Below are 23,452 nucleotides of genomic sequence, written 5' to 3'. Positions count from 1 at the left end.
GACAAGTGATGTATCTGTATCAAAATTATGTGAGCTGTCACATTTGGTTAAGCAATTTTTTGAGATACCATTTCAGGAAACATTTTTCATTTGTTTACAAACACAATCAGGCAAGTAACTTAACAATACATTCTTATAATGATTTTCCCCAAATAAAAATGGTTTGGAGTAAAACAACAAAGTTTGTTTTCACGTATTTCGCATCAGTGTCTGCAAAATGGCATGTACTCTTTATAAAATATTGAATCTGCTTTTAAATTGTGCAGAGCTTCCTTCTTAGGACTAGCTTTAAACACTGAAACTCTAATTTGTTGAAGAATTTGGTGCAGAATATTAGCCGAGGAATTAATTTTATCAACATCAAATTTCTACTGTTGCCCAGAGTAGTTCCTAGCATGTTCCAAGTGTTGCAGAATAATATTGGCAATACACGTAGACTGGAATATTATATATAAAACGGAGCTGGATCAGAAGTTAAAGTGGGGATGAATTTAGATAAATTTCATTTAATCTGTGTGCAGAATGTCCTGGGACTGGAGACTGGTGCAAATTTTCTTGGAATTCATAGGACTGTTAGTAGTGATTTGCAGTTATTTAATTCACTTCGGTAAATGTCCACTCCAGAGACATTATCTACAACTGCACCAAACAAAGAAGTATTAGGAAAAATGGCAAAATAGACATGGTAAAAAACACAGGTTTTAAAGTCACAAATGTATCTCTGAAATGGTTCATAAAGGTATTCATCATTGCTTTTGTATGTATACATTGTCATAGTTAATCTTCCTTCAGGATAAAGTGCCATTACCAGTTAGAAAGCTTATTCTGAAGTTTCTGGTTCAGGTCCCTGACAGAATTTGAATATGTAGCCTGAGTTGGCACTTCAGTGTATCACTGAGAAAAGGCTGCATTGGTGAAATGACTCTGTCTATTCAGATGCATGATTTGAAAGAGTTTTTCGTCTTCCCGGTCAAGATTGCCAAGGATATTTAATTCACTTTTTCTTTGTGGGGTCTTGTGTTACTTTGTTTGGCTGCTGCATTTGACTACACTTCACAGCCTGTAGAGTACTGTGTAAAATACCAGGTGTTTGAGTAATAATAGTTAGTAGGTGTATAAAAGCCAAAGGTAGTTAAATATTATTTGAAAGAGAAGCTGACACAAAAATATAGCAGTGAATTGTACGACGGTCCTCATGTAGAGGCAAACAATGGACCAAACATTATGCTGACAAATTGATCAGTGAGTGAATGCGAAATGGTCAGGCCAGGCATGGAGTACCAATAGCTGATCTAAAAGCCCTTGGAGAAACAGAACTAGAATTGGTAATAGAAATTTGTGATCAACTACATGGATACATTCCAAGTGATTTGAGACATAGGTTTCTTGGGTAAAGAATAATCAAAAATAATGAAATGGAATCATCTTAGAATTTAGCTTAATGAGTCATCTTATTAAAGTGATCTTTAAAATCATATTAGAATGAAATAATGACACATTTGGAGCAGAAATCATTGAAATACTATCTGGATTTAACCTGGGAGTAGGAAGAAAAGAGGAAAGTGTTTAACCAGATAAATATCTGGAAATAAATATGAACATTTGCATATGCTTTGTGGATAATGAAAAAGCATTTGATTGTATTTAACACCAAAAGTTAATAAATGATGTTACTGAAATGTGATATTAACAGTAAAGATGTGCAGTTTATTCAAAATTTATATTGAGACCAAATACTGAGCATGAGGCTACAAGAGGGACAATCCAAAATATTTCGATTGAAGGCAGGAGCCCGACAAGATTATGTGTACTGTTTTTGCTAAGACTATTCAATCCGCGCACACAGAACCAACATTCAGAGAATTAAATATACATCGGTAAAAATTAGAACAAGGACATAAATGTGTGGAATATTGGCAACAGCACTACTTGCAAGGTTCAAAAATATATTATCATAGACAAAGTAAAATTTAGAATTTGGGTTTCAGAGTAGAGTATGAAACTAACAAAATAAAAATCAATGGTAGTTGGAAGGGATACTTGAGAAGAAACTAGAATGGGGCATGTATAAAAGCTTCTCCAGTTAGGATAAATGATAATGGTGAATGTATTGCAGGAGTTATAGGAAGGATAAAGATAGCCTGAACTATATTTGTGGTGGTGCATGATTTGTCAGCGACAAGAAAACTTCAGCTTGTAATGAGGAAGAACTCATAAGATGCTACATTCTGTTTACTTTCCCTGTTTAAGAAGGGTGGTAAAGACAAGCCAGGGAACCATAGACCAGTGAGCCTGACCTCAGTGGTGGGCAAGTTGTTGGAGGGAATCCTGAGGGACAGGATGTACACGTATTTGGAAAGGCAAGGACTGATTAGCGATAGTCAACATGGCTTTGTGCGTGGGAAATCATGTCTCACAAACTTGATTGAGTTTTTTGAAGAAGTAACAAAGAAGATTGAGGGCAGAGCAGTAGATGTGATCTATATGGACTTCAGTAAGGCGTTCGACAAGGCTCCCCATGGGATACTGATTAGCAAGGTTAGATCTCATGGAATACAGGGAGAACTAGCCATTTGGATATAGAACTGGCTCAAAGGTAGAAGACAGAGGGTGGTGGTGGAGGGTTGTTTTTCAGACTGGAGGCCCATGACTGGAGTGCCACAAGGATCGGTGCTGGGCCCTCTACTTTTTGTCATTTACATAAATGATTTGGATGCGAGTATAAGAAGTACAGCAAAATTGGAAGTGTAGTGGACAGCAAAGAGGGTTACCTCCGATTACAACAGGATCTTTACCAGATGGGCCAATGGGCTGAAAAGTGGCTGATGGAGCTTAATTCAGATAAATGCGAGGTGCTGCATTTTGGGAAAGCAAATCTTAGCAGGACTTATATGCTTAATGGTAAGGTCCTAGGGAGTGTTGCAGAGCAAAGAGACCTTGGAGTGCAGATTCATAGCTCCTTGAAAGTGGAGTCGCAGGTAGATAGGATAGTGAAGAAGGTGTTTGGTATACTTTTCTTTATTGGTCAGAGTATTGAGTACAGGAGTTGGGAGGTCATGTTGCAGCTGTACAGGACATTGGTTAGGGCACTGTTGGAATACTGCATGCAGTTCTGGTCTCCTTCCTATCAGAAAGATGTTGTGAAACTTGAAAGGGTTGAGAAAAGATTTACAAGGATGTTGCCAGGGTTGGAGGATTTGAGCTGTAGGGAGAGGCTGAACGGGCTGGGGCTGTTCTCCCTGGAGTGTCGGAGGCTGAGGGGTGACCGCATAGAGGTTTACAAAATTGAGGGGCATGGATAGGATAAATAGACAAAGTCTTTTCCCTGGGGTCGGGGAGTCCAGAACTAGAGGCCATAGGTTTAGGATGAGAGGGGAAAGATATAAAAGAGACCTAAGGGGCAACGTTTTCACGCAGAGGGTGGCACGTGTATGGAATGAGCTGCCAGAGGAAGTGGTGGAGGCTGGTACAACTGCAACATTTAAGAGGCATTTGGATGGGTATATGAATAGGAAGGGTTTGGAGGGATATGGGCCGGGTGCTGGCAGGTGGGACTAGATTGGGTTGGGATATCTGGTTGGCATGGACGGGTTGGACCAAAGGTTCTGTTTCCATGCTGTACAACTCTATGACTCTTCTTCCCTGTATTCCTCAAACTCTGTAATCTTTGCTAACCCACAATCCTCCAAGATATCAGCACTAATCTAATGCTAGCCTGTTGTGGAATCCTGATTTTAATTTCCCCCCATTATTCTTGCAAATCGATGTTTTATTGTGTTAAAGGTACATATAAAAACAAATTGTTTATAATTTGCCCTCATGTTAATGAACAATAAGGACTCAAGATTTTGAAAAAATATTTTGGATGATGTCAGTGGTTTCTAGTATTGCTAATTTTCACAAATTTATTCTGAGAAACACGATATGAAGGGAAAAGTTTAGCATGTGATCTTGTGATACAACTCACTAAACACGTTACCTTTTCCACTGTTATCATGTGGTATGAGGAAAGGAACAGTTGGTTAAGTTTAGAAATTGTGAGACTCACTCACATGGAATTAGTGCTGGTTCTCAATTTGGAGCCTGATGATCCTCCAGCAGAGATATGGTGAGGCAAGACAGGAAGGACAGAGAAAACTGGGAACTAGTGGTCAATTAACCTGACTTCAGTTGTCAAAAACATCTTGGAATCTCTTATTAAGAATGTCTTAACAATGGGCTTAGGCAATTGCAAAAGCTGAGTTGTTTGCACTGCTGCCTCACAGCGCCAAGGATCCAGGTTCAATTCACCTTCATGCGACTGTGTGGAGTTTGTATGTACTCCCCGTGTCTGCACCAGTTTCCTCTTTTACAGTCGAGAGATGTGCAGGTTAGGTGGATTTAACAAAGCTAAATTGCGCATAAGACCCCGGGATGGGTGATTTGCAACAGTAAATGCATGGTTATGGCGATAGGGTGAGGTAGTGGTCTGGGCAGGATGCTCTTCGCACGGTCAGTGTGGACTTGATGGGCAAAATGGCCTGCTTCCACACTGTAGGGATTCTATGATCCTACGAAATCATAGTATTATCGGACAAAGTCACCATGTTTTTACTCGAATGAAATTGAGATTGACAAATTTTAGAGTTGTTAGGTGATATAATTAAAATGATTGATAGATAAAGGGGAGCCAGTAGATATGGTACACCTGAATTTCCCAAAGGCATTTGAGAAAGTGACACACAAAGTAAGTGATCATATGAATAGGTGATTGGTTCACAGTCTCCCGAGAGTAGGAATACATGGACACTTGTAAGTTGTTAGGCTGAACTTAATGGACATCGAGTTATGTTTCTAAGTTTGCTGACCATACAAAGTTAGATAGGATGTAAGCTGTGAAGAGGACACAGGCTGCAAAATAAATGGTTAAAAGAGAGATCGAGAAATAATGTGAAGCAGCATGGAGCCATTTACTTTGCCATGAGAATAGAAAAGCAGACATGACTTTAGAAGCTTTCAAAAGTTGGTATTCAGAGAGATGTTTGCAAACTTGTAAAATGAACACAGGCAGTTAGTGTGCAGGTATGTGAAGCACTTAGGAAGACAGTGGCATGTTGGTATTTAATACATGGGAATTAGATTAGGAGAGCAATATGTTTGCTGCATTTGTATGAGACTTTCATGAGATCATGCCTAGAATACTGTATGCAATTTAGGTCTCTATATTTAAGAAAAGGTACTTTTTTAAATAAAATGTTTGGACATGTTATGATGCACCTCGGGGACAGATAGGACTTAAACCTAAACTTTCTGGTCCAGAGGTAGGGATATTACCACTGTGCCATAAGACGTTCTTTGAGGAAGGATATGTTTGCATCGCAGGAATACTGCAAAAGTTCACTGGTTTTCAGCTTTGAACAGAGTGTTGGATGTTGGAAATTTTAAATGTTTTTAAAAATCAGGGTTCTCTTGTTTTAAGTATTTAAATGAAATATCTAATGTTTAAAATTTAAATTTCATCCAGGCTTGAGAAGGAGTATACAAGCTCACTGTTGGAGAACAGCTGAAGTTAGTTAAGTAAGAAAACTAACTTAAGGTGATTTAGAGTGTCTTGTGTTGCAGAGGTGGAGTCCCTACCTCTGGCCTGGGTTCCAGGCTCACTTGCTCCAGAGTTGTGTAATAACTCTGAATTTGTTGATTAGAAAAATAGATTTATTTTTTATTTAACTTAAGTTGATTTCTCTGTGCCTGGGGCTAAACTAACTAAAAGCACATCAATCCTGGAATCTTGGTGTAATTTAGCACTAATTGTGATTTCGAACAGAGTGCTGGAAGTTCTGTGCATGTTCAGTGATTAGCACTGCTGCCTCACAGCGCCAGGGACCTGAGTTTGATTCCAGCCTTGGGCGACTGTCTGTCTGTGTGGAGTTTGCACATTCCCCCTGTGTCTGCGTGGGTTTCCTCTGGATGCTCGGTTTCCTCCCACAGTCTAAAGCTGTGCAGGTCAGATGAATTGGCCATCCTAAATTGCCCATAGTGTTCAGGGATGTGTCTGCTAGCTGCATTAGTCAGGGGTAATGTAGAGTAATAGGATAGGGGAATGGGCCTGAGTGGGATATTCTTCGGAGGGTCGATGCGGACTTGTTGGTCCAAATGGCCTGCTTCCACACTGTAAGGATTCTGTGAAATAAAGGAAATAGGTAAAGTGATGAAGGAGGTGATCCTTTGTTTCTGCCCATTTCATCCTGTGGAAATTGTTTATTACTGTAATAAAGGAGAAAATTGGTGAGTATTTAGTCAATGATTAAAATCTATTGTATTTCAAAAAACAAGTAGGGCTGGGCAATAAATGCTGGCCTAGCCAGAAATACCAATATCCCATGAATGGATTTTTAAAACTCCACATTATTAACATTATTACATGCATATTGGCATTGAGCAAATCAATTTAGAGAGCACACAGGATGGTAAGTGCCTGGAGTGTCCTGCCAGAGGAGCTGGTGAAGGCGGGTACACTTGCAACATTTTAAGAGACATCTTGACTGATCCATGAATAGGCTGGGAAGAGAGGGAGACGGACTGTGTAGTAGCAAAAGGCTTTTTGTTTCGACTACAAGTTAAGGTATGTATCAGCACAGTCTTGGTAGATGGAAGGGTCTGTTCCTGTACTCTACTGTTGTTTGTTCTATATTCACTGGCGTTTAGAAGAACAAGAGGCGATCTCAAAGAAATCTAGAAATTCTAACTGGATTAGAGAGGATAGTTGCATGAAGGATGTTCTCAATGACTGGGGAGTCCAGAACCAGGGGGTCAGAGTCTGAGGATATAAAGTAGGCCTTTTCGAACAGTGAAGAGGAGAAATTTCTTCAGCCAGAGAGTGGTGAGCTGTAGGACACTGTTGAGGTCAAAACATTGAAGTCTTACAAGAAATCTTTAAATGTACTTCTTCGGACTAAATGGACCAAAGGATATGAGGAAAAAAAAGTATTAACAGGTACAGAGTTGAATGATCAATTGTGATTATATTTAATGGCAGAACAGGCTCAGTCGACTGAAGGACCTACTCCTGTTCCTGTGTTTAGTACATAGTCCTTATTGTATATTTAGTACAAATATAAGAGTGAATCAACTGATATGACCAGAGGTTACAAAAATGATAAAAAGACAAAACTAATTCTCTTTATCTGAATGTATGCAGAATTCGAAATAACACAGATGAACTGATTAGTACAAATAGAAATAAATAACTACGGTCGGATCACTTTTACAGAGTTATCGCGATAGGGCAACATTGATTGAGAATTGGAAACTGAAATATAAAGGTTATTAAGAACGACAGAAAGCTAAGAGTACTGGTTCTGTTAATCAATTGTTGTTATTGCACAATATAAAGGAATTACCCAAATTCTAGAACTCAGAATGCACAAGTAATTTAGGAAGCGATAGAAATGATGAAAGCAAAGTAGTCTGTTGCAGGAGTAGTATACATGACCTTTAACAGTAAACACATGGTAGAACAGAATAAAAAGGAAGAAATAAGGGGGGTTAATCAGAAAAGTACAATGATGGTCATGAGCTATTTTAATCTCCACATGGACAGAATAAATCAGATGGACAAAGGTAGCACAGATGAGGAATTTATAGAATGCTTTTGGGATTGTTTCAAAGAACAGCATGTTCAATAACTAGTCAGAGAGCAAGCTGAACTCAAAATGGTTTGTGCAATGAGATAGGATTAATTAGTGTCATAGTGATGATACTGTTGGTAGTAGCAACTAATAATATGATTGAATTTTCGGCTTGAGGGAGAGAAGAATGAGTTCAAGACTTGATAGTAATTGCTCTCATGTAGGTTTAATATATGAAGGCATGAAAGCAGGGCGAGTTAAAGTGAATTTCTAAATTATGTTAAAGGATAGGTCAATAAAGATGCAATGGCAGATGCTTAAGGGATAGCTCAGAAAATGCAGAATAGATATATTCAAATGAGAAAGAAAAATTCCAAAAGGAAGACCTGACAATATGGTTAAACACAAAAAAAGTTAAAAGATATATGAAATTTAAAGAAAAAGCATTTAATTGCCCAAAGCTGGGTGGCAGATTAGAAGACTAAACAGAACACAAAAACCAGCAAAGAGTAATGGAATGGGGAAAAATTAGAGGACAATAGAAAGGTAGCTGAAAATATAAAAACAGATACTAAGTATTTATAAATATCTTTTTGAAAAATGAGTTGATGTGAGTGCAACCACTGGAAATTGCTGGTGGAGGAACTGCTCCAGGTTGCAGGGTAATGTCGGCTCTGGGAGTCTTCACATCCACCCACCACACCCCAGCCCACCCCATTACCTGACAACCTGAATGCTGTCAGCTCTGGGGTGTCCCCTAAAAGCGTTTTTCAGACATTCTTTATGTGCAACATTTTCATACTGTTGGTATTTTATGGTAGCATAGCTTTGATAGGGTAAGCTTCATGATTTCTAATCTTTAACCAAAAATATTTGAGAACAGGATGTTCTCTGATCAGTTTGACTGGATCTCCACCTCCTTGATGAACAAGATGCTGCTGGCATTTTTGGCCTGTCTCTTGTTCCTCATAGAGATTTTGTTGGCCTCCTGATCACATCTGGTGTTCTCAGTCCAGGTTTGTGTGGGTAACTGGCCACTGCCTTGCTGGAGTGACTTTAGCACGAGCACTTGTGGTCCTGGTTTACTTTGCTACTCTGGCAACCCAGACCTGTGAACTGGTCAGCAGTGTAAGGGCTTTCACCATACTGTAGGAAATGTTGGTTGTTGGTTGTATAGCCCACCTTCCAGCAATTGCTGTGCAGGCTCCTGCACTTGAAAGCTGTCTCTGAGCCAACTTTCACCTTATTTCATGGAATCATAGGACCCCTACAGTGTGAAGACAGGCTATTTGGCTGGTCCATACCAGCCCTCAGAAGAGCGACCCATTCCCTGACCTTATTACTCTACATTTACCCCAAACTACTACACTTAACCTACAAGTCTCTGAACACTGGGTAGTTTAGCATGGCCAATTCACCTAACCTGCACATCTTTGGACTGTGTTTGCCAACACTTAATAAAGAAATACTTTAATTTCTTTCTTTTCAAAAATTGACTTAGATTCATAGAGATGTACAGCATGGAAACAGACCCTTCAGTTCAACCCGTCCATGCCGACCAGATATCCCAACCCAATCTAGTCCCACCTGCCAGCACCTGGCCTATATCCCTCCAAACCCTTCCTATTCATATACCCATCCAAATGCCTCTTAAATGTTGCAATTGTACCAGCCTCCACCACTTCCTCTGGCAGCTCATTCCATACACGTATCACCCTCTGCATGAAAAAGTTGCCCCTTAGGTCTCTTTTATATCTTTCCCTTCTCCCCCCTAAATCTATGCCCTCTAGTTCTGGACTCTCCGACCCCAGGGAAAATACTTTGCCTACTTACCCTATCCATGCCCCTCATAATTTTGTAAACCTCTATAAGGGAGCCTCTGTCGCCTCAGGGAAACCAGCCCCAGCCTGTTCAGCCTCTCCCTATAGCTCAAATTCTCCAACCCTGGCAATATCCCTGTATATCTTTTCTGAACCCTTTCAAGTTTCACAACATCTTTCCGATAGGAAGGAGACCAGAATTGCAAGCGGTATTCTAACAGTGGCCTAACCAATGTCCTGTACAGCCGCAACATGACCTCCCAACTCAATACTCTGACCAATAAAGGAAAGCATACCAAACGCCTTCTTCACTATCCTATCTACCAGCGACTCCACTTTCAAGGAGCTACGAACCTGCACTCCAAGGTCTCTTTGTTCAGTAACACTCCCTTGGACCATTTACTCTGATTCTATTGAAACCTAAAAGCATGATGTTTTGATTTAAGTTGAATTTGGACTGTTCAGTCTTTTTTTCTCTGCCAGCACAGAGACAGTTAGACTTGCTGAGTATTTCCATCATTTTTGGTTTTCGTTTCAGGGTTCTATTTTCCTTCCTGACAATATGGCCTGGCTCAAAACTTGTCAGCAGCTCAACTTCATTAGCTGAAACAGAGATACTTGTACCTAACTTATGGATGAGTCCTGTTCATAAAATTTTTGAAGCTGCTTCCAGCTGTCTGTAATTTAGAATTATGTTTGATTACTTGGCTATAATATGAGCCCCTGAATCTGTATGCAGATATTTTTCCTTCAGAATAACCTTTCTGAGAAATCAGGAAAGAGCCACAGTTTAGTGCTTTCCATGTTAGAGATAATCTTTCCTATGATGCACATTTCTTCTACAAAAAAAATTGTAGAATCAGAGAATGCCTACAGCACAGATGCAGGCTATTTGGCCCATCGAGTCCGCACTACCCTTCTGAAGAGCAGCCGACGCAGACCTTGTTGCCCCTGCCCCGCTAATCTACCTCGCCTGCACATTCCTGGACAATTCAACATGGCCAGCACACCCAACCTGCGCATCTTTGGATTGTGGGAGGAAACCGGAGCACCCGGAGGAAAACATACAGACATGGGGAGAATGTGCAAACTCCACACAGACAGTGTGGAATCAAACCCAGATCCCTGGGTGCTGTGAAGCAGCAGTGCTAACACGGAGCCATCGTGCTGAAGAGAGATACAGTCAATAGTAACCATTTATTCGTTATTCTGATGTGGATATTTTGGGCCATTATTGAGTACATTATTGTGAGGTATTGGAAGGATACCTCACTCTCTGCCAGACAGCCTCACAGGATGTGTGGAAATTTTAATGTGATTTGATGGTGACAGATCTTGCTATTCTGATAAAGCATTTATTCCTCAATTATAATAGCACTTGAAACACAGAAGTTAGTCAGACTATCAACCAGGTCTTTACCTGTGATTGCTTCTCATGAGCCTTAACACTGCTTTCTCATAATTCCCTGAACAATTCAGGCTGGGTTGCTTTGCTATAATCAGGAATATGCCCTGCAGGGAATCAACTGGCCTGACACAAACAATGTACTCTTTAAAGATGCACACTTGTGTGGCTGGACCTCAATGTTAAAATGACTGTGTAACAAGCAGGCTGCAGACAGAAATTAGAGGGAACAGCAACTTATCATCCATTCTTCCCCCTCACATGTGCTTATCCAATTTACCCTTAAATGCATCTACACTCCTGCATGTGCCAACAAGTTCCACATTTGCATCACATTAAGGAAACAAATTAGCCCTGAATTCCTTATTGAACAAAATCACTGGTTGAGTAGCACAATTAACTGCCTCTTTCAAATCTTGAGGCTGACAATGTTAAACACAACACTGAGAGAACATTCTCCTAGATAGTCCTGATTTGCCTGCACTTTGAGGGTGACATTACTGAGGCTCAAGGATCATAAAGTTAATCATATCCACCTGCCATAGTAGATTTAATTAAAACTGAAATGCAGTAGAAACTGAGTATGATCGAGTGCTGAAGAAAACTTTATAAAGGATGTCAACTAATTGTCAAAAATTTTTTATCAAATCAATATTATGGGATCCTGTAGTAGTTTTCTTCAGTTGGCTGAGCTGTTGAATAAATGTCATTGCAGACATGGATAGCATGTGGCACCATGGACTGGTTAATCTGAATATCCTGTTTTAAAGTTATAACAACATTTTATTTCTACTAAAAGAAGTTTTGGATTTCAGTCATCCTTATTATCGAACGTGGAAGTCAATCCTATTTCTTAAAACCTGTTGTTCTCATGAACATGTAGAATCACACAATACAGAACAAGCCCATCAGCTCATTGAGTCTGTACCCACCAAAACTATGCTAAATGTAAGACTTCAAGTACTTAGAGTAATAGAAATATACAGCATGGAAACATTCTGTCCAACTCATCCATGCTGACAGTATCTTAAATAAATCTAGTCCCATTTTCCAGCATTTGGCCCATATTCCTCTAAACCCTTCCTATTTATATACCTATCTAGATGCCTTTTAAATGTTGTAATTGTATCAGCCTCCACCATTTCCTCCGGCAGCTCATTCCATACATGCACCACCCTGTGTGAAAAAGTTGCACCTTAGGTCCCTTTTAAATCTGTGCCCTCTAACTTTGGACACTCTTACTCCAGGGGGAAAAGATATTGTCTATTTATCCTATCCATGCCTCTTATGATTTTATAAGGTCATCCCTCAGCCCCCAACGCTCTTGGGAAAATATTCAGCCTCTCCCTACAGCTCAAATCCTCCAACCTGGCAACATCCTTGTAATTTTTTTCTGAACCTTCTCAAGTTTAACAACATCCATTCAATAGCAGGGAGACAAGAATTTCATGCAGTATTCTAATAATGGCCTAACCAATGTGGTGTACAGCAGCAATCTGACCTCTCAACTCCTATATTCAATGCACTGACCAATAATGGAAAGCATACTACATGCCTTCTTTGCTATCCCGTCTATCTGCGACTCTACTTTCAAGGAACTACGAACCTGCAATCCAAGGTCTCTTTGTTCAGCAACACTCCCCAGGATTTAAGCAAATTACTGTGGATGCTGGAATCTGAAACCAAAAGAGAAAATGCTGGAAAATCTCAGCAGGTCTGCCAGCATCTGTAAGGAGAGAAAAGAGCTGACGTTTCGAGTCTAACTGACCCTTTACGTCCTCACTGTCCATGAGAAAAGTACCAGAAGATTGGAGGATGGCAAATGTTATTCCCTTGTTCAAGAAAGGGAATAGGAATAATCCTGAGAATTACAAACCAGTCAGTCTTACGTCGGTGGTGAACAAATTATCGGAGAGGATTCTGAGAGACAGGATTTCTGATTATTTGGAAAAGCATAGATTGATTAGAGATACTCAGCATGGCTTTGTGAGGGACAGGTCATGCCTCGTAAGTATTACTGAATACTTTGAGGATGTGACAAAACACATTGGTGAAGGGAGAGCAGTGGATATGGTTTATATGGATTTTAGCCAGATGTTTAATAAGGTTCCCCATGACAAGTTCTTTCAGAAAGTAAGGAGGCATGTGATACAGGGAAATTTGGCTGTCTGGATACAGAATTGGCTGGCCCATAGAAGACAGAGGGTGGAAATAGATGGAAAATATTCTGCTTGGAGCTTGGTGACCAGTGGTGTTCTGCAGGGATCTGTTCTGAGATCTCTGCTCTTTATGATTTTTATTCATGAATTGGATGAGGATGTGGAAGGGTGGGTTAGGACGTTTGTCGATGACATGAAGGTTGGAGTTGTGGATAGTGTGGAGGACTGTTATAGGTTGCAATGGGACATTGACAGGATGCAGAGCTGGACTGAGAAGTGGCAGATTTAGTTCAAGCTGGAGAAGTGTGAAGTGATTCATTTTGGAAGATTGAATTTGAATGCAGATTGCAGGGTTAAAGGCAGGATTCTTGGCACTGTGGTGGAACAAAGGGATCTTTGGGTCTATGTCGATAGATCCCTCAAAGTTACCACCAAGTTGATCGGGTCATTAAGAAGCCTTTCATTATCAGGGGATTGAAGTTTAGACCCCCGAGGTTATGCTGCAACTCTGCAAAGTCCTGGTTAGACCACACTTGGAATATTGTGTTCAGTTCTGGTCGCCTCATTATAGGAACGATGTGGAAGCTTTAGAGTGGGTGGAGAGGAGATTTACCAGGATGCTGTCTGGACTGGAGGGCATGTCTCATGAAGAAAGGTTGAGGGAACTAGGGTTTTCTCATTGAAGCAAAGAAAGCTGAGAAGTGAATTGGTAGAGGTGTACAAGATTTTGAGAGGTGTAGATAGAGTGCATAGCCAGAGACTTTCAAGGCGGAAATGGCTATCACAAGGGGGCATATTTTTCAGGTGGATTGGAGGAAGGTTTAGGGAAGATTTCAGAGGTAGGTTCTTTACACAGAGAATGATGGGTGCATGAAATGCACTGCCAGCAGTGAAAGTAGAGTGAGATACATCAGGGACATTTAAGCGATTCTTGGAAAGGCACATGGATGATAGTAAAACATAGGGTATGTAGGTTAGTTTGATCTTAGCACAGGATAAAAGGTTGGCACAACATCAAAGGGCCTGTACTGTACTGTTCTATGTTCTAAATACAGCCATAATGTTATCCCTAATTAAAAAATGCCACTCCCCCTCCTGTTTTGCCCCCCCCCCCCCCCCCCCCCCCAACCATTGCATCCTTCCTGTAACATCTATACCCTGAAACATTAAGCTTCCAGTCCTGTCTATCCTTGAGCCATGTCTCTAAAACTGCTAAGATATTCCAGTTCCATGTTCCTCGCCATGCCCTGAGTTCATCTGCCTTACCTGTTGGGCCTCTTGCATTGAAATAAATGCAGTTTAATTTATTAGTCCTACCTTGTTCTCTACTTTTGTTCCTGCCTGCTCTGTCTTTAAAGAACAAAGAGTCTGTGCCAATCTAGATCCTCTGTCAAAACCTGCTGCCTGTTTTCTAAGGATTTGTATCCCATTTGTATTCATGAATCTGTCTAGATACATACATCTTAAAAGACGCTATTGCTCCCCCCCCACCACCACCTCCGCTGGCAATGCATTCCAGGCACCTACCACCCTCTGCGTGAAGGACTTTCACTGTATATCTCCCCAAAAACTTTTCCCCTCTCTTTTGAACTTGTGAATCCAAGTAATTGAGTCCCCTACTCTGGGAAAAAGTTTCTTGCTATCCACCCCATCCACACCTATCGTGATTTTGTAGGCCTCAGTTAAATCACTGCCCCCCCCCCCCCAAAAGAAACCTCCTTACTAATGAAAATAATCCGAATCTACTCAATCTCCCCTCATAGCTAGCACCCTCCATACCAGGCAACATCCTGGTGAACCTCCACTGCACCCTCTCCAAAGCACCCACATGCTTTTGGATTCACTGAAACACATCCAAAATAACTTTCAAAAAGGTACCAGACAAAGGATAAGAATTATTTGGCTATGGGCAAGAGCTGATGTTGAAAGATTAATTGGAAAGAGCTGACATTAGCATATTGGGCTGAAAGATCAATCATGATCTTACTGAATGGCAGAACAGGCTTGATGGGCTGACTGGCCTACTCCTTTTCCTACTTCTTGTAGTCTTAATTAATGTTATATGATTTTGGAACCTTTAAAATTTGTTGCAGAAAATGTTTATTGATAATTCACGTCCTTCAGGATCTTTTGGATATTTGACTCTAGGGTATGAACTTAATTTATGAGAAGCAGTATTGTTTTCACCTTTTATAGATCATGCCAATACTTATTTACAGATAGCACACCTCCTGTGGCATTGTGCAACTGATAGTAAGATGTCCTCTGATTACTCCACTGTAGAAGGTAGCCATTCAACTCGTCGTTTCTGAAACGGCACTCTGAATTACTAGCATCTCACTTCATCCTTCTCCAACATTTTCCCCGTAGCCCTGCGCATTGTTTCTTTTCAAACAATAATCTAAATTCCTTTTTGCAAATGCATTGAAACTGAGGTTACTTTGTTTCTGATAGGAGGGTTACCTCATTAAATGTAAAGCAGCTTGCAATACCCGGTGGTCATGAAGGGTGTTAGATAATCACTTTGTGATTACTTTAATGCTTCTGTGAAGTACATTGGGAGATTTTACTACATAAAAGCTATCTATATGTAAGTTTTTGTTGGTGTTACTAAGTATGGTGTTAACTGAAATGTACCTGCCAGTTTGCAGGAGTGATGAGAGTTTTATTATTATTTGAAATCTTGGGTTCTACATGGAGAGAATCTTGTCATATTGCTTTCGGTTTGATTTGTATTTTTGTATTGTGTGGGTTAAGAAAAAGGGACACTGTTTACTTATGTATTCGATTTCTGTGAGTGGTACTGGGTTATTAGTAAACCTGTTTACACTTAAGCCTTTGGAGGAAAAAAACCCTTGAATGAATAATGTATTGTTTTCGAAACCCAGATAAGAGGCACAGGGAGACGAAACAAGTTTCCTTTTAGAAAAAGAAACATTTGTCCAGAAAGTCATTCTGTGTGCATAGTATTTTTTTAAAGAGAGAAGCAGGTAATTTAGACAGAAAAGACCTGTAACAACAGCAGTGCATTTTGCAGACTCCAGAATGAGACAGAAGATAAGTCATCAGTCATAATCTTTGAGACATCTGAGAGAAAGACATTGTATATGTCCATTGAATGCAAGAGTTGAAGGAATATATGTTAAGGATTGAGTGAGTTGTGTTCATAGGTCACTTAAGGATTGCTTGAGGAGATGTCAGGTAAAGAAGATAGCTTTGAGTGAACACCACAATTTGCCAGAAAGAAACTAAACCTAGTTTGTCAACCTAGTTCCCTGTTTGAAATGTCAGAATCACATTAGCTATCCTACAGTCCTCCGGCATTCACTTTTGGTTGTATAAGGTTAACATAACACATAGTCAGGCTTATTGAGCATGTCTGTCACAAGAAGTGATGCAATGTCACGAGGTGTCAACAAAGAGAGCAGCAGGAATCAGCAAACATATCAGGCAAGTGATGTTGGAAGGCAGACTGCAGGGGCGGGAAGGAGAAGCATGCAAGTGAGACCAAGACCTGTCTGTGGTATCTTTAATGGAGGCAGCTGCTCAAGCCATTGCTGTCAGTGAGATGACAATGTGTCCTCTGCAGTTGCTGCATCAGCAAATGCAACCATCTTGTATTTGCTGTTTTCAGACACACTCTCAGCATGTGAAGAAAATCAGAGTAAAAGATTAGATGACCTTTTATTTTTAAATGCAGAATTTATTGTTTCACTCAAGGTTAAAAAATCATAATTACTTTGAGTTGCCTTTGTAAGTTGTTAAGATATAGGGGCAGAATTAGGCCATTCGGCCCATTGAGTCTGCTCCACCATTCAATCATGGCTGATTTGCTCCTCATCCCAATTTTCCTGCCTTCTCCACATAACCTTTCAATCTATTACCAAATAAAAATCTGACCAACACCTTAAATTTACTCACTGTCCCAGCACCCACCGCACTTTGGGGTAGCAAATTCCACAGATTCACAAGCCTTTGGGAGAAATAATTTCTCCTCTACTGGGTTTTAACTTTACTACGCCTTGTCCTAACACGATTGTCTTGTGTTCCAGAATGAACCACAAGATGAAGCATCTGCTTCAGGTCTACTTTATCCGTATGTATTATCCTCTTGAATATCTCAATTTGATCTCCCCCACTCTAAATTCCAGAGTATAAAAGCCTAAACTGTTTAGTCTCTCTTCATATGACAAAACCCTCATCTCTGGGATCAATGTAGTGAACCTTCTCTGAACTCCTCCAATGCCACTACATCTTTCCTCAAATAACGAGACCAAAACTGCGTACAATACTCCTGGTGCAGTCTCACCAATATCTTGTATAGTTTCAGTGATTTTTTTTTGCCTTTATATTCTATTTCTTTAGGTATAAAAGCCAACATTCCATTCACTTTCTTTATTATCTGCTGTGCCTTGCTTACTTGTAAAGTATTTAGAGGTCATCCATGCAAGAGAGAGTACCCACTAGGTAATTTTTGGCGCAAACTAAAATTCCATGGTAGAATGAAATAAAACTGGCATACAAAGTGGATGTACTTCTGATTAATTAAAATTATCATTGTATTTCACGAACAGGGCACTTATCCTCACCTTTCTGGAATGTAATCCAATATATTTTCTTTCCATTCAATACTAAATCAAAATAACATTACTGGCTCAAAAAGCAGATGACAAATAACTCAATGAATTCACGGCCTCCTGAGTATTATGGTTTACTTAAATGAAATAGGTAATAGAATGGTCAAAGTCGAAGTTCACTGGCGACTGCTGACATGTATTCCTGGAATGTTGCAATTAGATGGGTGTTAGCTCACGACTGTATCATGAGTTGCCCACAGTCCTGTTGGTGTAATAAAGATAAATTATCAATAGTACATTCTATCCCTCAACAAAACCTATTTCCTCGTTCCCATCGCCCATGAACGACATCCCCAATCACAGGGATTATAATTACACAGGATGGACAGCACAAAAACAGATCAACATCTGTAATCATCCTCCACACAAATATCTACTAAACCTACTTGATCTGATCTATTTTATTTCTTTCTCCGTCATACAATTGCCTAGCTCTCCCATCAATACATTTAACACAAGTCAACCATTCCACATAGACCGATTAACTTTACATCGTTGATAAGTCAAATAATGTAATCCCTACTCGGGGAGATTTAAAAAAGTTTAGGTTCTGGAAATCTAATAATAAATATTCAGAATAGTTTTCAAAAGGGTAAATCCTTACTGAAATTATATTGCAACAGAACAGACAGTGGTAATGTAGAAGCCATTTATTTGGATTTTCAAAAAACCTTTAATAAAATGTCTCCTAATAGACTATTGAACAAAGTTAGAAGTAGAGTCTGGATAATGAGCAGAATGGATCACTTCCTGGCTTGAAAACAGAAAGCAATAAGTGGGAGTAAAGGGGAGATATCCTGAGTGGCAGTAGGTGGCAAATGCCATCTCCCTGGCCTTAAACTCATCCCGAGAATATCTAGACCCAAGGATACCTAACGTCAAGCTCTTATTTACTGACTACAGGTCTGCCTTCAATACGACTTAATTCCAAACAACCTCATCTCCATACTCTTGACACTGAGTCTCTGCTCCACCCTTTGTCATTAGATTGTCAACTTCCTGATCAACAGGGCACAATCAGTAAGAATAGGTGACACCATTTCCTCCACGATAATCCTCAAACACCGGTGCCCCACAGCTCCCTGCTATACTCCTTATACATATATGCCTGTGTGGCCAAATTCCACACCAACTTTATTCACAACTTTGCTGATGACACCAATGTCACATCTCAAATAATGACAAGACGGAGTACAGGAAGGAAATAGTGTTTAGTGACATGGTGTCAAAATAACAGTCTCTCCATCAACATCAGCAAAATGAAGGGCTGCTCATTGACTTCAGAAAGAGGATTGGAGGGCACACCTATGGCTGCATAAGTGGTATTGAAGTGGTGACGATTAAGTCAGATGCAAATTAGATAAAAAAGTTAACCTTCTGGACAACCCCAAGAATGGTGGCCTCAATTTAACATAGAATGGTATAAGGTAGGACCCCTTGAGCCTGCTCTGCTTTCATTATGATCATGGTTGATCATCAAGCTCAATATCCTAACTTGCCCTTCCTTCATATGCTATGAACTACTTTAACCACAAGAGCTATTGAGTCAAACAGTAGGGAAGCAGACTGACCATAATCCCAAACTAGACTAGTCCCACCTGCCTGTGCTTGGCCCATGTCCCTTCAATCCTTTCCTACTCATGTACTTATCTAATTGTCTTTTAAACATTGTAACTGTAGCCACATCCACCATTTCACCTGGACATTTATTACACATATTTCGCAAGTTCTAAAGTGAGGCAAGGTGAATTTTGATGGAATGAGACAGGAGTTGTAGGGATTGATTGGAGTAGTTTGTTTGCAGGCAGAGGGACCTCTAGTAAGTGGGAGGCCTTTAAAAGTGAGGTAGCTAGAGTTAAAGGTCTATATGTTCCTGTGAGGGTGAAGGGTAAGGTTGGTAGGAATAGGGAACCCTAGATGACAAGACATTGAGCTTTGACCAGAAAAAAAGGAGATATGGCTCAGGTACAGACTGCTGGGATCAAGGGAATCCCTGGACATAAATAGGGGATACAGGAGTTTATGGAAGAAGCAAATCAGGAGGACGAAAAAGGGGCACGGGATAACTTTAGCTGAGAAGATTAGGGTCAATCCCAAGAGGTACTTTAAGTTTATTAACTAGAGTGAGAATAGGGCCCCCTCTAGGACCAAAGTAGACGTCTATGTGTAGAACTTCAGGTAAGGCTGATGAACTTAGGTTTTGGATTAGTATGTGGGAGCGTGATGTTATTACTATTACTGAGCCTTGGCTGAGGGAAGGGCATGATTGGCAACTAAATATCCCAGGATATCGATGCTTCAGGCAGGATAGAAAGGGAGATAAGAGGTGGAGGAGTTGCATTACTGGTCAGAGAGGATATCATAGCTTTGCTGAAGGAGGGCATCATGGAGGACTCGGGCAGTGAAGCAATATGGGCAGAGCTCAGAAGTAGGTAACAATGTTGGGGCTGTGCTACAGGCCTCCCACAGTAAGCATGAGATCGAGGTACAAATATGTAAACAGATTATGGAAAGATGTAGGAGCAACAGAGTGGTGGTGATAGGAGATTTTAATTTTCCCAACATTGACTGGGATTCACCTTCGTGTTAGAGGTTTAGATGGAGCATCTGGAAGGGTTTTAGAGAGCAGTATGTAAATAGTCCAACTTAGGAAGGGGCCAAACTAGACCTGGTGTTAGGGAATGAGCCCAGCCAGGTGGTTGAACTTTCAGTAAGGAATTACTTTGGGAATAGTGATCACAATTCTATTAGTTTTAGAATACTCATGGACAAAGATGAGTGGTCCTAAAGGAAGAGTGCTAAATTGGGGGAAGGCCAGCTATACCAAAATTCGGCAGGAGCTGGGGGATGTGGATTGGGAACAGCTGTTTGAAAGTAAATCCACATTCGATATGTGGGAGGCTTTTAAAGAGATTGATTAGAGTTCAGGACAGACATATCCCTATGAAAATGAGGGATAGAAATGGCAAGATCAGGGAAACTGAAACTAGCTAAGGAAAAAAGAAGCATAAATAAGATCTAGGTGACTGAAAACAGAGTTAAATATCACACATCACCAGGTTATAGTCCAACAGGTTTATTTGGAAGCACTAACTTTTGGAGCACTGCTCCTTCATCAAGTGGTTGTGGAAGGAGCAGTGCTCCGAAAGCTAGTGCTTCCAAATAAACCTGTTGCACTATAACCTGGTGATGTGTGATCTTTAACTTTGTACACCCCAGTCCAACACCAGCGTCTCCAAATCATGTCTGAAAACAGACAAAGCTTTGGAATAAATCGGTAAATTAGGACCAATCTGAAATGAGGAATTAAGAGGGCTGAAAGGGGTCACAAAATATCTTTTGCAAACAGAGTTAAGCAAAATCTCAAAGCCTTTTATTCTTATAAAGGAGCAAGAGGGTAATTAGAGAAAGGGTTAATCTACTCAAGGATAAAATGTCAACCTGTTTCCCTATACCCATGTCAGTTAAAGCAATCACTGAGACAGTATGGTTTTACCTCCTTCATCTTTATTCCAGGCCCTCAAGGGAGAGAGAACGATCGCTCATGTGCACAGATGACATGAGTTCTCAGTCTTCTCTCGAACAGCAGATTTTTCATGAATTATATAGTTGCTTACAGGGAGGAGCATCCAGATAAGGCAACATCCGAATTGATTGGGTGACCGTTACAATCAGTGAATGTCAATAGTAAAGATTAAACCATCTGGTGTTATACAATGAATGTTTCTTAACCTTTGTGAACTGGCTTCACACCTTACAGATATGTCTCCAATCTTGAAATACCCTAAACTAGGCCAAAGGCACCTGCCATTCACGTAATCTATACCCTTCCTTATTTTATGAATCTCTGTAAGATCACCTCTCAACCTCCTCTGCTCCAGTTTTAAAAAAAAAGTCCCAGCTTCCCGAACCCTCCATTCCTAGCTTCAGCCTGACAAACCTCTTATGACTCCTCTCTAGCTTAGTATTCTTCCTATAACAAACTGACCAGAACTGGACGCAATAGTCTAGAGGAGGCCTCACCAACTCTTAGATTCAAAGGTCTGAACAATGAAGGCAAGCATGCTAAATACCTTCATAACCAACGTATCGATATATGATGCAAACTTCAAAGAATAATATAACTGAATGTCTAGGTCTCTCTGTTCTAGAAACTTGTCAGCGCCCTACTTTTAATTGTATAAATCTTGTCTTTGTTTGTTTTACCAAAATGTAATACCTCACATTTATCCAAATCAAACTCCTTTTGCCACTCTTCAGCCCATTGACCCAATTGATCAAGATGTCTTTGTAATCTTAGATAACCTTCTTTATTGTCAAGAGTGTAGTGCTGGAAAAGCACTGAGCAGCAAGAGAATCGACATTTTGGGCATAAGCCCTTCATCAGGAATGAGGCTTGTGGGCTGGGGGGCTGTGAGATAAATAGGAGGGGGCTGGGGCGAGGGGACAAGGTAGCTGGGAATGTGATAGGTGGATATAAGGTGGGAGTGGAAGTGATATGTTGGAGGGGAGTGTGGAGCAGGTAGGCGGGAAGTAAGATGGACAGGTAGGACAGTTCAAGAGGGCAGTCCTGAGTTGGAGGATTGAGACCGGGGATAAGCTGGGGACAGGGGAAATGGGGAAATTGGTCTCCGGCGACCAACTGAACATGGACATTTACTACAAACCACTGACTCCTACAGCTACCTGGACTACACCTCTTCCCATCCTATCTCCTTTAAAACAGCCATCCTTATTCCCAATTCCTCTACTTCTGCCGCATCTGCTCCCAAAAGGTCCAGTTCCACTATAGAACATCCCAGATGGCCTCTTTCTTCAAAGACTGCAATTTCCCTTCCCACGTGGATGACGATGCCCTCCAGCGTATCTCCTCCACTTCCTACTCCTCTGCCCTTGGACCCCACCTCCCCAATTGCAACAAGGCCAGAACTCTCCTGGTCCTCACTTTCCACCCCACTCACCTCCACATATATTGTATCATCCTCCACCACCAACAAACAGATCTCACCACAAGGGATATATTTCCCTCCCCACCCCGATCTGAGAGACCATTCCCTCTGTGACTCCCTCGTCAGATCCACGCACCCTACCAACCCATCCCTGCACCCCATTATTCCCAAGCCTCTAACTCTGTACTGACCCCTTGACTGGTCCTTCCTGTCCATCTTCCTTCCCACCCTTCCGCTCCACCCTCCCCTCTGACTTCACCTTCACCCCCACCTTCGTCCACCGATCACACTTGTGGGAGAATCTAGAACTATGGTTTAGTGCTTCAAAATGTGGGATCCCCAATTTAAAACAAAGATGAGAATTTTTTTCTCATAGAAGGTGGAGCTGTTGGAAATTTCAACCATAAAAAGATGGTGAAAGCAGAGTCCTTGAATATTTTCTAAAGCAGAGACATACAGATAGATGCTTGAAAAGCCAGAGGGTGAAAAATTATCGTGTGTAGACAAGAATGTGGAGTTGTCAGATCGGCCGTGAGCGTGTTAAAAAGGTGAAGCAGGTTCTCGGAGCCAGGTGGCCTACACCTGCCTCTAGTTTGGATGTCAATATATCTATATGTTCACATGCCAAAAGGCCCTTGGTTCCTTTGGCAATCTGAGAATCTTTGTAGATCTAACGTATCCTGCCTTTGTATCAATTACTATGTTGCCACCACAATAGTCTTAGCCTGGCAGCTTCTAAATATTATAGAAAACTAAGTGCATACCCCTCCGGGTCATGCTTGTTGGAGATGCATGGTAGGATAACATGGTATTCCATTGTATTATTGTAGGATCGCCTTGGTGGCTGTCAGCCAGCAAGATTAATTGACTGACCA

The 23,452-nt window shown here is 40.8% G+C and overlaps 1 protein-coding gene across 7 annotated transcripts in view; it reads left to right on the top strand.

Moving 5' to 3' along the window:
* The window catches only part of dgkh (diacylglycerol kinase, eta), a 569,987-nt gene that overhangs the window by 14,298 nt on the left and 532,237 nt on the right, over nt 1-23,452 (top strand). The window lies entirely within an intron of this gene.

This window comes from Chiloscyllium punctatum, chromosome 15 (genome assembly GCF_047496795.1).
Source record: "Chiloscyllium punctatum isolate Juve2018m chromosome 15, sChiPun1.3, whole genome shotgun sequence".
Lineage (NCBI taxonomy): Eukaryota > Metazoa > Chordata > Chondrichthyes > Orectolobiformes > Hemiscylliidae > Chiloscyllium > Chiloscyllium punctatum.
The sequence above is the reverse complement of the archived record's forward strand: the minus strand, read 5'-3'. Positions and strand labels throughout refer to the sequence as shown.